The sequence below is a fragment of the Ornithorhynchus anatinus genome, chromosome 9, assembly GCF_004115215.2.
Source record: "Ornithorhynchus anatinus isolate Pmale09 chromosome 9, mOrnAna1.pri.v4, whole genome shotgun sequence".
Lineage (NCBI taxonomy): Eukaryota > Metazoa > Chordata > Mammalia > Monotremata > Ornithorhynchidae > Ornithorhynchus > Ornithorhynchus anatinus.
The window spans coordinates 9,331,187-9,336,296 of NC_041736.1; the positions used below are offsets into that span (position 1 = coordinate 9,331,187).

General features: G+C 45.5%; 1 pseudogene; it reads right to left on the bottom strand.

The window, feature by feature from the left end:
* Nucleotides 1–965: 965 nt before the first annotated feature.
* LOC114814458 lies at nucleotides 966–1,054 on the bottom strand (annotated as a pseudogene).
* Nucleotides 1,055–5,110: the final 4,056 nt, after the last annotated feature.

Below are 5,110 nucleotides of genomic sequence, written 5' to 3' on the forward strand. Positions count from 1 at the left end.
GCTCTGAGGGAACTGATGTGTTTGTTTTCTTTATGAACCCATTGTTGCCCTGGTTGGCCTCGCTGAGAAAGGAAGGAAACCATCGCTTGGGGGTGTTCCCTGCTGACTGCAGTGTTAGATCTCAGCCTGGAGCCAATCGCTGCACCGTAGGTCCCCCCAGGAGGAGATTCCGAGCCCCTCGGCCCCAGGCCCGGGGGCAGCCAGCACTATGACACAGCAGTAACACACAAGGCTCCTTTGGGGAAACCCAATTAAACAGTCCTGGGAAAAGGGGCACACAACCCCTGCCCGAGCTCCTCCCAGAGAAAAGATGGATTTGTGAACTTCCTTGGTACAGGATTCTTCCCCGGTGCCCAGGACAGTCCTTGGCACATGGAGGTGTGCTGCATAAATAAGCGTAGGGTGATGGTTACTTATTTATCAAATCTTTTCCGTTCACGGTGAAGTAAAGCTCAGAGGAGCACCTCGCTCAAAAATTAATCGGCTATAGATTGGGATGCCGCGGCAGCTGCGAATATAAATGCTTATGAAAAGGAAAATGAAGAAGACACCTGAGTCTTGTGAGTGTCCGGCATTCAAAGTCTGGCTCCGTGAACACTCAATAAATGGACATTGGATGGGTGACTGAAAGGTGAAATAGAATTTTCTACTTTGATTTCTGTTAAATGTTCAGGTACAAATATCCAGCCTTGGGGGAACCAAGGCCTTGTTTATCCTGAGGAAGCAGGGACAGGCAGAATCTGTCTCAAACCCCAGACCCTGTCCGCTCCTCTTCCTAAATGTTGGGCTACTCATTTAATCCTGGCTGGTATGTACTATTCTGGTCCCAGGCTGTCAATAAAGGTATCAAGGCTCCCTTCCTCTCTTGATGATGTGTGGACAGAGGAAAATGGTTGTACTGTACATGACCAGTGTGGCCAGGAGAGGTGATTTTAAATTTAAAATTAGTTGTGCTGTTTTGGAGATCTGGGATAGACTCATTAAGCCATCTCATCACTTTCAATCTCACTTCTCTAATAACATACTATAGAAATGATCCTGAAAGTATAGTCATCTAGTATAGTTCAGTCTCTAGACTGTAAACTCACTGTGGGCAGGGAATGTGTTTATTTTTATACTGTACTCTCCCAAGTGTTTAGTACAGTACTCCACACACAGTTAGCGCTCAATAAATACGACTGAATAAAGCCATGGACAGAGACCACCAACCCCCATGCAAGTAATCTCTCCATCTTGAGGAAATTGCACTCTCTTTCTCTCTCTTCCCCTTCACTCCCCCTCCATCACCATCACTGAAACAAAGTCCGTTCAACCTTCTGCACACCCCAGGGCCACCAGGCTTTCAAATCCCCAGTCTGGAAGAGTGGCAGAAACATGTTCCCCATTAACTGTCGCAACAACCCCAACCCTCTGACCTCTGGGCTGAGTCCTTCTCTTTTGGGGTTTTCACCTTTGAGATTTCAAACAGATTTGAGAACAATCACAAGACTGACAAACGGAGCTGGGCCTAGGAGCTGGGCCTAAAGCGCAATGAGCACCAGTTGCTAAGGAGTCTGCATCTCTGGAAGAGCCACACTGGGTCACCACGCCTCGATTTTGCCAGAACAAGGGGGAGGGAGGCCCTGCCATCTTTCAGTGGCATGGCAAGCTACTGGGGAGACCCTTGGATCAAATATTCTAGACCAGGCAGCCACAAGAGCTAGATGGCTCAAATTTTACTGCAGCTCAGTTCTTCATATCTCAGCAGCACTGAGGAAAGAAAGCATTTGATTTCTTTTACTGCCGAGAGCATAGAATTTGAGCAATCTGATCTCGCTAGACTGGAACGCCCGCCAGTGCCTAATGCATATTTGCCAAAACACATTTAAAGCGAACATTTTGCGGCGTCTGTTTTCTGACCTCCCAGAAGGTCCTTCTGTCCAGGGAAGATATAAAAAACTCTATTACATAGAAGTCACCAATGGACTACAGCAGGAGAAGAGGGGGGATGAGCGGGGGGAAGTCAGGGGGCTGGAGGAGAGGGGGAGCCAATGTTCACCCCCACCTCTTGGCCCTGGATGTCTCTAACTTTATTACCTGTCAACTAAGGCTTGGGTTGAGCAGGCTATCTATTTTCTCCTGCAGAAACCTCACTGCGTTCTCCTTAAAGGATTCTCTGCTCGACAGAAAGCCACCGAAAAGACTCCACCAACTGCACTGCAGAGATCTGCTTATTGGCCGGCTGCAATGTGGTGGCATCCGTTCCCTATTAAATCAGTTACCCGCATAATCTTAATAATTCAGGTCAGGCTTCTTGAGCTGTCAGGATTTGACTTGGGCAAGAGCTCCGGGCCCACAGTTCTAGGCTCAGCATCTCCGTAGCCTGCCAATTCTCTGCTGCTGCTGTCACGGCCGACTGAGGTGGGGGAGGGGCATCAAACCATTATTATTATTACATACTATAATAATAAAACATATAATATATTAATATATAATAATAATTGTTGTATTTGTTGAGCGCTTACTATGTGCCATGCACTGTACCAAGAGCTGAGGTTGATATGTGATAATTGGGTTGGAAACAGTCCCTGTCCCACATAGCGTTCATAGTCTTAATTCCCATTTTCCAGATGAGGCAACTGAGGCCAAGAAAAGTTAAGTGACTTGCCCAAGGTCACCCAGCAGACAAGCGGCAGAGCTGAGATTAGAACCCAGGTCCTTCGGACTCTGGCCTGTGCTCTATCCCCTGGGCTACCCAGCTCCCTTTAGCCAACTACAGGCAGAATTAGGAATGGAATCCAGTACTCGGGATTTCCAGAGAAGTGCTCTTCCCATAACTGCCAACTAACAGATACATCAAGAAGTGGACTCTTCAGGAGGGATGAATTGTGAAGCTCCCTGGGGGAGGTGAGTCCTTAGTAGAGTCGGAAAGGCAGCAAGGAGAGGGTTCTGGTTTTCTCCCAGGATGACGGAGAGGACGCTGTTGCCAGTTTATCCAGTCCAGGAAAGGGAGGTCTTCCTTCTGAATCACCGGGAGTTGCAGCTCCTAAGCCAATGATTCCTGAGTTTCCCTTGCCTGCAGTCTAGCCTTTCTGAAGTGGCTGGGTGTGAAAAGCAGGGGCCTGGGAGTCAGGGTACCTGGGTTCTAGTTGCGGCTCCACCCCATGCCTGCTGTGTGACCTCAGGCAAGTCACTTAATGTCTCTGTGCTTCAGTTTCCTAATGTGTAAAATGGAGATTCAGTATCTATTCTTCCTCACCCCTTGGACTACAAGCCCCATGTAGGACAGGGATAGCATCCAACCTGATTATCCTGCATTTGGCCCAGTGCTTAGTACAGTAAGCACTTGAATGCCACACACAGGAGGCTACCATTAATCCCATGAATACTAAAATCAAACACTAACCAAAATGAAAGGGCCAAAATTAAGAGGCCTATAGTTCCCTTGCTGGAGAACAAAGAAATATATCAAAACCAAAATTTAAAATCACTCACAGTGAGGCCCATCTCCGGCCTCCGTCCCCCTCCTCCTTGTGAATGAATCAGATGCTCAAGTCGGCAAAAGGATCTTAGTTCTTACCATCGCTTAATTTAAAAGTTGGGTTTTGATCTGAGCAAGAAGTGAATCCATACCACTGTCCCCAATTCCAGGCCTTCCTCTACTGACAAAAGGTAGAATCAGAGAGAGAATTCCCTTCACAAGCCCACACAGTGGGAGGCTTGTATAAATAGTTAAATACACACACAACACTGAATTCTCAAAGGTCCTTTTCTTAGTATATAAATTGCTGTTGTAACTCTCCCATGAGCCTCAGACCTTTATTTAACAATGACTTTACACAAATGCTTCCTGTGGAAGATAATTGGATTTCTAACAGTGTTTGCAAAACTTCACTTCCCACCAGCACCTGTTACCTTTGTTTGCAACGCCTCATCAATGGGTAAAATGTGGATTTGCGAATATATTTCCAGGAGCTTTTTTTCTTTAATCCCTCTCAACTTTGAAGCACAAAAAGCAGAATTCTTTCACTATAAACAGATAAGACATATCTCAGGAACGCATCTATTTGGGGAGATTATAAGATTTGGGAACAATTAGTTTTCAACACCCAAATACTCCACCTAATTTATTTCCAACTTTAGAGTTACTTGATCTAGTACTTTGGTAAACATATTACAACATTTCAATTCAAGGGGGAGAAAAAACATACCTTTGATGGAGTGAAACATTTGTTCTAATTTTACTTAATGAAAAATCTGATTTACATGCCTGTAAATGATGATGATGGTATTTATTAAGCACTTATTATGTGCCAAGCACTGTTCTAATTGCTGGGGTAGATACAAAGTTATCAGGTTGTCCCACGGGGGTCTCACAGTCTTAATCCCCATTTTACTGATGAGGTAAGTGAGGCACAGAGAAGTTAAGTGACTTGCCCAAAGTCACACAGCTGATAAGGCGGCGGAGGCGGGATTAGAACCTACAACCTCTGACTCCCAAGCCCATGCTCTTTCCACTAAGCAATGCTGCTTCTCTACATTTACATTTATATTCTATTTACATTCTCTGTAAGTGACTAAAAAAGGGTGCTTCCCAGTGTACTGCAACCCTGCTGTCCTACTCCTTCTTTGCACTTTGAGCCCTTCCCAGAAACATAACCGGCAGAGAGGAGAGAGTATGAGTGACAAGCCACTAGCACTAGAATCAATTCCTTTGTAAAGATTCTCACTCAGGCTTGAAGTCCCGGGATTTTATTCGTCTGTCATTCTCGATGAGAAAACTCCTTCATTATCATAATCAGGTTTCAATTGAGAGCACTAATGGGATCAAGAATTACCTGGATAACTGACCAACCCAGATAATCCAAATACTCATTTTAGCCTCAACTTTCATCAAGCTGCAAACCTGATGGATTTGAATGTCACTTCTATCCTCTCCCGGTGGAAGACTCAGAAAGGAGATGAATTGCCACAGGGCAGGAGGAAGCAGGAGAGAGGTGGAGGGAAAGAAGCAAAGGGCCTATAAAACCAGCCCCTGAGTAATTGAATTTTGACTCTATTATCAGGCCATTCATTTCTAGAGCAAGCGCATTTGACAGCAGATCCAGGGAAACATAAACTACCCAGGTCC